The following is a 13378-nucleotide window of genomic DNA, read 5'->3' as shown; positions in this document are numbered from 1 at the left end:
AGCCTTTTTAAAAATAAAATTTTGTTCCTGCTTGAGTGGCTTGTGATTCTGTGCCCAGCCATTATGGGTATATATATATATATATATATATATATATATATATATATATGACATATATATGATATATAAAGATGGATATTTTTCTCAGAATTGTTTTGTAATCTATTTTCAGTTTTATAGTTACAATTATATTGAGATCAATATTTTTTGGTACCAGGGATTGAACCCAGAGGTGCATAATCACTGAATTACATCCAGAGCACTTTTTTTTTTTTTGAGACAGGGTCCTATTAAGTAGCTTAGGACCTAGTTAAGTTACTAAGGCTGGTTGATGAATTTGTGATCCTCCTGCCTCAGTCTCCCTAGCCACTGGCATTGCATGTGATACCAAGTTTACATTAACATCTTAAAGAATAGAGCTTCATCTCTAAGCAAAAGAATTTATTTCCTGTGTTGGTCTTTAAAAGCAAGAGATAACAGGACACGATCCCCATGATTTATCCAACAGACCATCTAATAGAAACAATTCCCCCCACAAAGTTTCTGATTTCTGTACCTTCTAATTCCACAGTAATTTTCATCTTTGTTGATGTGCCTTATCTTCTGTCTCCTCTTCCATTTTAGAGTGTCAGAAGTCCACTGGGATCTTCAACATTTTTTTTATGGACAGTTTACTCTTACACTAAGTCAGCATTTCCTCTGTTTTGATTTTTCCTATACTAGTATCTTGCAAAACTAGACTGAAGCTTCAGGAACTGCTGGATTCTCTAGTTTTTAGATTTGATGTAGAATTTTCCTTCTTTTCATATTTTTTCTGGTAACTTCTACATAAATCTACTTAAAATTAAAACCCACATTGCTCATGTACTAAAAACCATTCTTGGAACTTACAAAAACAGTTGCATATGTTCATACTAAAAATGCAAAATACTGGTCTGAGTCAGTAGCTCAATGGTAGTGTGCTTACCTAGCATGTGTGAGGCCCTGGGTTCAAATCCTTAGCACTGAAAAATTTAAAAATAAATAAATAAAATTCCAAATGCTGCTAAAGTATTTAAATAAAATGTTAATCACTCTCTCCTTGGCACCTTTCCCAAAAATAGACAATGGAAAGAAATTATTATGTACATTTCCAGACAATTTCTGAGCATATAAAAGAATATGTACATTATATATCATATGTGTATTTTACATATATATTAATATACTTTTAATAGGATCATATGGCAAATTGTATTTTCTGGTCCAGCATATAAGGAGGCTGGAAGTCACCTAACAACCTCTAAAAAGAACAACAAACTAAAAAGTCAATCATAAGGGTGCATTAGAGTGATATAAACAATGCCCCCTGAAACTGTACAGCCTAACAGATGAAAATAGAAGATCCCAACTTCTGAGAGCAGAAGTCAAAAGTAGAAACCTCATTGGGAACCAGTATTGGCATAGCAAAACCTGAAGTGTACATGATGAATTCCTGGAAGTTCAGTGTGGATAAATCTCTGAGTTGACATCTCTGTGAAGGACCCCACACTTCTTTATTACTCCCCAATAGCTCTACCAGGTACTGATAATGAAGATTAGAGCAAAATATCCTCATGCATCTGTCAGTGGGAGGGAAAAAACTGATCATTTTAAATATACCAGAATATTCTAATTATAAGAAGGATTACTCTCAAGAGAAAGTGTTTTACCTTATCCTAACTTAATGTGTTTTCTTTGTTTGAGAGCTTAAAATAAGAAGGGAATTACATCCAGTCTGCTCTAACCTTCCTTGCGGTGGATGGAAAACATATAATTTCAGCCCCCTTCAGCCATACTGTCCTACTCTAAATAGAAAGAAAACTGAGGTATATATGTTGTTCATCGATAAAGGTCACAATCTCACTAATAATCTGAGACCTAATAAGAGAAAACCAGAATGTTTCTTCTCCCATTACAACTTAACCATTACATCACTAAGTGCCTATTTACCAGAGAGTTCTTTTCAACCAGTATATCATGTCTGGCTTTCATCAGAAAAATACAAAGCATACTAAAGGGAGGAAAAGTGTTGTAGAAGATAAAAGAAGCATCATGACCAAACCTAGAATGCAGATCAGATTAACATAAAGGTTGAAATGCCCTCCAAATCTCTGGCAGGACTGATTGGTGAGGGCCTTTTCCAATGTAAGGCCAATCCATGAAAACTGAGAGGTAGCTGCTTTCTCTAATAGGCAGAAACCAATATACAAAGTGAAAGGAAATGAAAACATGGAAATATGACCCAAAGTAAATAAACCAAATGAACAAATATTTTTTGTTTAAAAAAAGTCCTTCTTCCTTAGCCTTCCAAGGCGCTAAGGTAGAAGGATTGCAAATTTGAGACCAGTTTTGGCAACTTAGTGAGAACCTGTCTCAAATTTTTTTTAAAAAAATTAATTAATTAAAAGAACTGGGGTGTATCTCAAAGGTAGATTAACCTTGGATTTAATTCCCAGTACCATCAAACATGTCAAGAAATAAATAAATAAAAGAAAAAAGTCTGTTAAAATTCACACAAGAAGATAAGAATGTATCTATTAGGGAAACTTATTCAATATTCTCAAACCAGAAAGCACCTAATCTAGATGGTTCACTTGTAAATTCTATGAAAGTATTAAGGAAGAAATTGTATTCATACTATCCAATCTTCCAGGGACAGAAGCAGGATAACACTTCCTAACTCATTTTATGAGAACAGCATTACCCTAATAAGAAAATCTAAGACATCAAAAAAAAAAAACCCTGTAGATCATGTTCTTGATGAACTTAGATAGAATAATCCTTAAAAATATATTTGCAAATCAAATCTAACAATGTATAAGAATCTAAGAATGTATAAAAACAAGTGGATTTATCCTATGTATGAAAGGCTTGTTCAACACTAAGACAAACAATTCCTTTAGTTTGTTTAATTAACAATCTAAAGAATATATATTACATAGTCATAACAATTGATGCAGAGAAAGCACTTAATGAAATCCAACATGCAATCAATAATAAAAACTCCCAGAAAACTAAAAATAGAGTTAACTTCCTTGCCCAGAAAAAGAATATCTACAAAAACCTACAACTGACATCATACTTAATGGTGAAACTAGGAGTTTCTCTACTAAGATCAGGAGAAGATGAAGGATGTTTCCTCCCATCACATTGTTTCAACATAGTACTGGAAGTCCTAGTTAATGCAATATGACAGGAAAAGAGAAATAAAAGTATATACATGTATGGAAGAAAGAAATAAACCTGTACTTGTTTGCACATGACATAATTTTATGTAAAAAATCTAAAAGAACTGAAAAACAAAGTCTCCTGAACTAATTTGTGATTACAGCAAGGTGACAGAATGCAAGGCTAATATATAAAATTCTAATGTTTTTCTATATATGAACAATGCACAAAAAGAATTTGAAAATAAAAATTAAGTGTGCAATACCATGTAAAATTAGCACACCCTAAAATGAAATATTAGGGTATATAATTAGCAAAATATGAGCAGGGTCTATATCAATAATACTACAATACTCTCATAAAATGAACTTATATGAGATTAATTAATTAAAGGTTCATAAAAAGTAGACTCAATATTATAAAGATAGAAGTTCTTCCTAAATTTATCTGTAGGTTCAATGCAATTCCACTAAAAATTCCAGCAGTTTTCTTTTTGGATATTAATTTACCAATTGTAAAATTTATATAGAGAGGCAAAAAACTAGTAATATTCAATACAACATTAAGTTAGAAGAAAGTCTGAGGAGTGATATTACCTAATTTGAGACTTTCCTAGAAGAAAGTCTGAGGAGTGATATTACCTAATTTGAGACTTTCCACAAAGCTATTGTAGTCAAGACAGTACAGTATTGGTGAGAAAGCAAATAGACCAATGGAGCAAAATAGGAAGGCCAGAAATAGATACACATAAATAGAGTAAATTGAATATTGACAGAGGACCACAGATAATACATTTGAAAAATGTTGTCTTTTCAGTGAATGGTTATGGAACAACTAGACATCCATACGCAAAACAAAAGTATAGACACAGACTTCACTTCCTTAACAATAATTATGTTAAAATGGATCGTAGACCTAAATGTAAAGCATAAAATTGTAAAACTCCTAGACGATAATATAGGAGAAAAATATGATGGCCTCAAGTATGGCAAAGAATTTTTAGATGTTGCACTGAAGTCAAGATCCATGAAAGAAAGAACTGATAAGATGGACTCCATTAAAATTTTAAAACTTTGATCTACAAAAGTCACTGAAAAGAGAATGAGAAGAAAATCATGAGATTGGGAAAAAATATTTACAAAAGAGATATTTGACAAATGTCTGTTGCTCAACATGAATGAAAAACTCCTATAACTTAGCAATATATCTGATTATGGTGTATCATTCCTATAATCCCAACTATCCTGGAAACAGATGCAGGCGGATCCCAATTTAGAGGCTAGCCCAGGCAACTTACAAGATCTTGGATCTAAATAAATAGATAGATAGATAGATAGATAGATAGATAGATAGATAGATAGATAGATAGATAAACAAATAAATGGGACATAACTCAGGAATAGAGCACCCCTGGGTTCAATACCCAATACAAACAAACAAAAACGTATAAAAGAAGAAAATTAACAAACTGATTTTTAAAATGATAAAAAATCTCAGTTGAGAAGATACATGTGTGTTAAATAAGCATGTAAAGAAATGTTTCACCTCATATGTCAGTGGGAAAATGCAAATCAAAACAAGGTTCTGCCGCATGCCTACTAGAATAGACAAAATCCAAAATACTGACAATACAAAATGCTTGTTAGGATATAGAACAATAACTCTAATTCATTGCTGGCGAGATTGCAAAATGCTACAGCCACTTTGGAAATCATTTTGGCAGTTTCTTTTAAAAAGTCAACATATTCTTACCATGTTAGTAGAAATTGAGTTCCTTCCTATTTTATCCAATTAAATCAAAATCTTAGGCCCATAAACAATTTGCACATCAATATTTATAAATTTAAATTACAATGTTTTATTTAAATGTTTAGACTAGCTTATCCCTAATTGACACAACATGATATCTTTCATAGGTAAATGGAAAAATAAGTTGTGGTATATGTAGACAATGGAATTCAGCATTGAAAAAAATGAACAATCAAGCTATAAAACATGTGATGACATTCAGTGATTACCACAAAGTGAAAGAATCCAATCTGAAAAGGCTCTATGATTTCTACAATATGACATTCTCTAAGATGCAAAACTATGCATTTTAGACAGTGAAAGATATAGGTGGTTTCCAGATATTAGAGGAATGAGGAATAAAAAGGTGAAACATTGATGTCCTTAAGGTAGTAAAAAGTTCTGTTTGATACTACAAGAGTGGTTACATGCCATTATACATTTTCAAAATTCATACAATGCACAGCACCTAATGTAAACTATGTAATTTGGGTGATAATGAATTGCTAATGTGATTTCATTAACTGTTATAAATGTTGCCATCTGGTGTAGTAGTACATTGGTAGTGGGAGATGCTGTGTGGGTGAAGGGGAGCATAAAGGAATCTGTACTTTCTACTCATTTTTACTGTGAATCTAAAGATTCTCTAAAAAACTCTATTTAAAATGTATTGAAAAATGTGATCATACTGTGAGTACTTATTTGCACACTTTCAATATATTTGATATCTTTGCATGTCAATATGTTTTAAAATATGGTACAGCTATATGGAACATTATTCAGCTTATAAAGAGAATGAGTCAAAGGTACGGGTCAAATCTGTGAACATCTTTGTAAAGTAATGTACATAATATGCTAACAGAGAACATTGGCATCTTGTATTCCATTTTTATCAAAGATATAGTTTCTCAAAATGAGTATGTATTCATGACTTCTAAATTACATTCCATAATATCAACATATATGTTATATTAAACCACTCTCTGATAAATGAACACTTGTTTCATTTGTTTTGATGCTTATGAAGCTAGAATAAATACTGTATACTAGGAATTACAAGTTTGAGTTACAATGTTATAGATGGATCCCTTGTTCTCAAATTTTTTCTCACTTTCCACATTGAACATTTTTTTCAATAGGAATTTTAAGATATACCAAAATTAAATGTTTTAAAAATGTCTTTGTTTTTAAATTGGAATAATAGCTGTACACTTTCTTTTTGTAAGAAGAAAGCAGTTTGGTGCAAGTGTGTGTATGGTGAGATTTCTATGGAAGAATATATTTTTCAAAAAATTGCTACCCGAAGATCTTGTTGTGGCAGATACACTTGATTCCAATGGTGGACTGCTGGAATGTAACATAGTACTAGGAAGTGAATGGGAGCTAGATTCTGAATGTTCCTGTGGATTTTATTAAGGGATTTTAACTTGAAATAGTCAGAAGCATTGAGCTTTAATGAAAGATAATTTCAGTACTATGTTTGGTTTGAGGTATCTGAGGTATAACCATTTTTAAACAAGGATGTCTGGAAACATTTGGAAATTCAACTAGAGCTCAAGTAGGAAGATATAGATATAGATTTTTTAAAACCATTGACTAACCATCCATCCCATCAACAATTTTCTACTGACCACTGATTATATATGTCAGACATTGATTGGCATGGGGGCATAGGAGAGAATGAGAACAGATACTAGCACAATTGTCTTGGAGATTGTTGTTAAATGGGGGAGATTTAAGCAATGGAAGTGATGAGGTTTCCTAGATGATTATATATAGAGAGAAAAGCTATGGTCTGAGAATGAAAATCTGGGGAATAACAAGAGTTGAGGAAAAGGAGGAAAAGCATATATCAAAGGAAACTGAACATGACCTAGAGTCAGTAAATCTAGAGATAGGACATGTATTGATGATTGACAAGGGATATGGAAGTGGGAGAATGATAAGCAACTGCTAAATGGATACAAGGTTTTCCAAAATATTTTGGAAATAGAGGTAATGGTTGCAAAACATTGTGAATATGTCAAGTGGTATTAAATTATTACCTTTATAAGCTAAATATCGTGGTTATATGAAATTAATCTCATTAAATTGTTAGGTCAAACTATATTTATGATGTCTTTTGTAATATGGTTATTAGTTGTTATTGATCAAGTACATTTTCTGTAAATTTTTGTGGCTTCTAGGTTTTCTGTGTTTCATAGGAAGGTCATTTCCATCTCAATTATATTAAATATTTTCCTAATCTGTAATCCCAGCTACTTTAGAGGCAAAAGTTAAAGGATTGAAAGATCACAGCCAGCCTGGAAAATTTAGCAGGACCGTTCCTCAATAAAAAACTGAAAAGAGGACTGGGTAGGACTGGGGCTGTAGCTCATTGTAGAGCACTTGCCCAGCATGTGTGTGGCACAGTGTTTCTCAGTACCACATAAAAAAATAAATAAATAAAATAAAGGCATTGTGTCTATCTAAAACTTAAAAACAATTAAAAAGTGTGGGGATATACCTCATTGATACAGTGCTTGCCCAGAATATTTAAGGCCCTGGGTTCAAAGAAAGAGAGAGAGAAAAAGAAGGAAATGGAAGGCAAGAGAAGAAGGAATGAAGAAAGTAAGGAAAACAAAAGAAAGAAAGGAAGGAAGGAGAGAGAGAGTGGCAGAGGAAGAGAGAGAAATAAGAAAAAAGAAAGAAAAATTATCCCACTGAATAGGGAATAAATCATTTTTCTGATTAGGGTATAGTATCCAGAATATAAAAAGTTCTGTTAAAAATCAACAAAAAGGACAAATAACCCAATTTTCAAAATAAGTAAAGCCTTTGATCTGACATTTTACTTACAAAATCCCCTGAAATAAACAACCTAAATTTCCACAAACTGATGAGTTGGAGTACAAAATGCCATAGCCCTACAGTGGAATATTATGCAGCCATATAATGAATGAAGTACTAATACGATGTACAACATGTATGAAAATTTAAAATGTTATGGCAAGAGAGAGAAAACACAAAAAAGGCCATGGAAATAGAAAGTAGATATATGACTATCAGTGTTTAAGGGGAATGCATAATCTGGAGTAATTGATAATAGGTCCCAAATTTCTCTGATGTTGTAAATGTTCTGGGAATAGATAGTAGTGATGCAAAACCTTGTGAATGCACTGTAGACCACTTGATCATATACTGTAACATGGTGTTTTAGTCAGCCTTTTTACCACTATGATCAAAAGACCCAACCAGAACAAGTTTAGAGGAAGAAAGGTTTGTTTGAGGTCTCATGGTTTGAGAGGTCTCAGTTCATGGACAGCCGGGTTCATTCCTCATGCTTGAGGTGAGGCAGGACATCATGGCAGAAGAGTGTGGCAGAGGGAAGCAGTTCACATGATCATCAGAGAGCAGAGAGAGACTCTACTTCCTAGATACAATCTTGAGTTGTCTCAGACATGAGCTTTGGGGGAACATCTCACATTCAAACCCTAACACATGGTAAATTTTATCTTAGCTTTTTCTCAGTAAAAATAATTGATACAAGTCGGTGGGGACTTTGTTCTAGTAAAAGCTTCCAAAAATATGGAGGTTTCAGGACCTAGGTAAGAGGGATGATCACCAGTATATATGGATAGTTTGATTTTGAGGAAATTGCCATAAGATGCATGAGATAGGAGACGTGGGTCCTCTGTCAACCCAACAATAATATAATCTCTGCCTTTAGGCCTTGATTTCATCATCAAGAAAATCAAGAAATCAGCATATTGTACTTAAACTTTCCTTCATACTAATATTCAGTAGGTTGTTGAAAATATTTGGGAGCTTGGAGCCTATGGCAGGGAAGCATTAAAACTATCTAATTGAGAATGTTATCAGTGAAAATATTGTGATTTCCAAGAGACCTTGCAAAAGAGGTCTCAATCTTGCACTGTGTGGCAAAACATTGCCAAAGAAAGTGCCACTGAACTGTGTTTATGTAATGGATTATGTAAACCTGAGAATGTTACTTTTCATTTCAGAATCACAGCCTTTTTAATATTAAGTAAATTTGTTAGACATGATAATTTCTAGGACCACATCATCTCTAAATTTGTCTTAGAACAATTATTCATTCAATTATTTATTCACTCAACCAGTAATTATTGCGTGGGTACTATGTTTCAAGCATTGTAAGAAACAAAGTAATAATAATACTATATGGTCTCTGCCTTCAAGCACTCTCCATTATAATAGGAAATACAAGAATAAATAGCTATTATACTTAATAATGACAGGAATTATATAGTTACCATAAAATAAAGAAGGAAGTTGTCAGTTTTACTTAAGGGAATCAAAAAGGCTTTAATAGAAGAACTAAATGATGAGTAGCTATTCCCCAGGAAGAGGGGAAAAAACAGGAAGTTATTCAGACAGAGAATTCTAGCAAAGTTGCACAGGCATGAACAAATGGCATAGCACTGAAAACAGTTTGGCATGAGAGGAAAATAAGATAGGTGGTGGTAGGTCATAAAAATTGCATAAAGGGGCTAGTTGAGAGAAGGCCTTTTATGCTATGTACACAGATTCAAATTCATTTTGTAGGCCATGGGAGGGGGACAAATAAAGAGATTTAAGGAAGATATTGATGTGATTACATCTGTATTTTAGAGTGGTTACTGTGGTCTCAGTGTAAGGATTAACTAGTGTGGATATGGAGAAGACTGGATCCAAATAAATTGGTTTGGAGGACTACTGAAATTTTCTAGGTGAGAGATAACCATATAAGAATCATTATCATCTCATAAAACTTTCTGAAGTGATAGAAATATTCTATATATGCATTGCCTAATATAGTGCTTTCTGTGGTTATTTAGCACTTGAAATATGGCTACCATGACTAAGAAATGAAATCTGAAATTTTATTTAATTATAGATAAGCTAAATAGAAAGAGCCACATGCATAGTTACTGCCTACCAAACAGCACAGACTATTTAGGAAAGTAGAATTGAAATGACTGTTTTCTATAGAGAATGAAGGCAGGAGAAATCCAATATGGCTCTAAGTTTTCTGTCTCGAAAAACTAGGTAAAAGATAGTACAGTTTGCCAGATATTAATTTAATGAATTTAATTTTAAACATGTTTACTTGAAGGTAGATGAAAACACCTAGATAAGATTCATTCAGGAAGCAATTAGCTATATTGTTCTGGAACCCTAGAGATATAGATTTAGAAAACAATAACACATAGTCCAGTATTTCAGGCATTGAAATTGGATAGTCATCTAGGAATGAATCACAGAGCAGGAAAACAATGCAGTTATATTGTGAGAATTTACCAATGGCTATAAAAAGAATGAAGAGCAAGCCATTGCTCAGGAACCTAGGAAAATTAGAGTTAGAAAAAAATTATTAACAGTTAATTCTGAAGAAAATTGAAACTATGGCGTTTGCTGGAAAATGAACAGAACTAGAGATAATCAAGTTAAGCAAAATAAGTCAAACTCAGAAGATTAAAGCTCCTATATTTTCTCTCATATGCAGAAGCTAGGAAGGAAAAAGGAAATGAAGGCAGGAGTGAATTTCCTAAAAATTAAAGGGAGATCAGTAGAGGAAAGGGGCCAAGGGGTAGGAGGCAGGGAGTGCTGGGGGTGACTTTGGCTAAGTTATTTTGTTGTTTTGTGTGCTACATGAATGTGTAACAACAAATCTCATCAATATGTACAAGTATAATACACCAATAAAAATGTGGGAAAAACAGTTAATAGGGAGAAAGTTCAAATTAAATAGAAAATTAAAAAATAATTGATCTAGCAATTAGAAGGTCAATTAGAGCATTTGTTAAGCCAAAAAAAAAAAAAAAAAAAAAAGAAGGAGGAAGCCATTTTGCAGGGGGTTGAGAATGTAATGATGTAAAGAGAGTGACTATAAATTGCTATTTCATAGAACTTGGGATCATAGAACAAAGTAATTCATTTTATTTTATATAATTATTATTAAAATAATAAAGGCCAGAGCATGTTTACATTTAGAGCGGAAGAATTCTGTAGAAAAGGAAAAGTGAAAATATAGGAAATTTGAAATTAGTTGAAGCTAGTTTCCAGATGAATAAGTAAAAGTAAGAATAAGTGTAGAAAGGTTAACCTTTGAACTGGAGGAGTTATAATATGTTCATTTGAAAGTGGAGGAATGACTGACCATTGTGATTTATGCTTGTAATCCCAACAGCTTAGGGGGCTGAGACAAGAGGATAGCAAGTTCAAGGCCAGCCTCAGCAATTTAGTGAGACCCTGTCTCAAAATTTAAAAAATAAAATAGAAAAGGGCAGAGATTGTGTTTCAGTGGTTAAAAACTCCTGGGTTCAATACTGGGTACCAAATAAATAAATAAACAGTGGAGGTAATGGAGATAAGGTGACAGGATTTTGTTTTCTTTCACTAATACATTGCTCATTGTTTTGAACTATCACTTAGGAATAAATTATTGTTTTCTGTGAGCTGGTCTATAAGGATATAACTATAGTTATCTATGCTACCAAGTGTCATGAAATCAAGAAACTCTATTTACTGTGACATAAGATAAGAGACCAGTTCTGCTATTATATGACCCTCTGTCCTTAGGTAAGTAAGCTCATTTGGATTTTAGTTCACTTCACTGTAAAATGAAGCAAGGGATTATCTTGATGATCTATAAGATTATGTAGCTCAAAAATTCCATGCTTACGTTCATCTTCATGGCAAATAGTCTCTGTTGGATTGATTTGATTTTTCTGTGGGCTCTTTCTCTGTGGGAGATCCATGATTTCCAGACCAAGTTCAAATATCAATACCAGGTATCATTTAAAAGTTCTAGGTCATTAGTTAGGGAACCTGAATCTGGTTTTGCCTCTGCTAAAAAACAGTTCTTTATATGTAAACTCTAAAGTCTCACATTTCAAAGGCTATGAATGTGTGTGTGCTCACACAACAACTCCACACTCTTTCCTCTTGGTAAAATGAATATTATAAACATTTACAGAAGTAATGTGACAGGCAACTTCTCAGATAAAGATTCATAGTGAATTCTAGATAAGGAAGAGTGGTGGGAGGGAAAGGGAGTAGGAAGGGGATTAGCAAGGATGGTGGAATGTGATGGTCATCATTATACAAAGTACATGTATGAAAACTTGGATTGGGTGTCAACATAGCTTATAAACAGAGATATGAAAAATTGTGGTATATATTTGTATTAAGAATTGTAATGCAAAAAGGTACATGTATAATGGCATAAATTGACGTGAACTTACTTTATATACAGAGATACAAAAAATTGTGCTCTATATGTGTAACAAGGATTGTAATGCATTCCACTGTTGTCATGTATTTAAAAAACAATAAAATCAATAAAGAAAAAGAAAAAAAGAATCACAGTGAAGTATTTATGGATGAAATGATAGTATGTCTGGGATTTGCTTGCCTGTACTCCATCCAAGACAACAAGCATTGGAGAGATATAAGTAAAACAAAACCGGAAAATTATTGATGACAGTACAGTAAATTGTATTGAAACTGCATCATAGAACTTGGTGGATATTATATTGTAATATATTCTTGTATGTTTAAAATGAATTACAGTAGATGGGGTAGAGAGAGAAGATGGGAGGGGAGGGGAGGGGGCATAGTAGAGGATAGGAAAGGCAGCAGAATACAACAGACACTAGTATGGCAGTATGTAAAAACGTGGATGTGATTCTGCAATCTGTATATGGGGTAAAAATGGGAGTTCATAACCCACTTGAATCAAATGTATGATATATGATGTGTCAAGAGCTTTGTAATGTTTTGAATAACTAATAATAATAAAAAATCAAAAAAGTAAAATGCATATAGTGTGAAGGCTTTTTACAATATTTTTAATTATGCATGGACATGATATCATTGTGTATTTTTACGTGGTGCTGAGGATCAAACCCAGTGCCTCACATGTGCGAAGCAAGCACTCTGGCACTAAGCCACAACCCCAGCCCTTAGTGTGGCGTTTTAACATTATAAAAGGCTATATGTAGATTTGATTTATTCACAATATTTTCTTCGCTTTGTTCATACACTTGTCAATAGCTGTGAGTTGGCTGAGATTATCAGCTAAACATAAAGTATGTTTTCATGGAAAAATCTTTAAAAATATGAGTAACACTATCTCTGTGCTATGGTTTGGATCTTGTGTTCATGAAGGGTCCGTGTGTTATAGACTTGATCCCCAGCTTGACTAATGGGAGTTGGTGGAAACTTTTAGAGGTGGGCCTATTAGGAGATCTTTTAGTCACTGGGGGATGTTTAGTCAGAGGAGATTGTTGAACCCTGGTCTCTTCCTTTGTCCCTTTCAGTTTCTGGTCATGATGTGAATGGCTTTGTTCTGCTATGTCCTCCCCATCATGAATGTAGTGTCTTATCACAGGCATAA

Source organism: Ictidomys tridecemlineatus, chromosome X (genome assembly GCF_052094955.1).
Source record: "Ictidomys tridecemlineatus isolate mIctTri1 chromosome X, mIctTri1.hap1, whole genome shotgun sequence".
NCBI classification, from domain to species: domain Eukaryota; kingdom Metazoa; phylum Chordata; class Mammalia; order Rodentia; family Sciuridae; genus Ictidomys; species Ictidomys tridecemlineatus.
The sequence above is the reverse complement of the archived record's forward strand: the minus strand, read 5'-3'. Positions refer to the sequence as shown.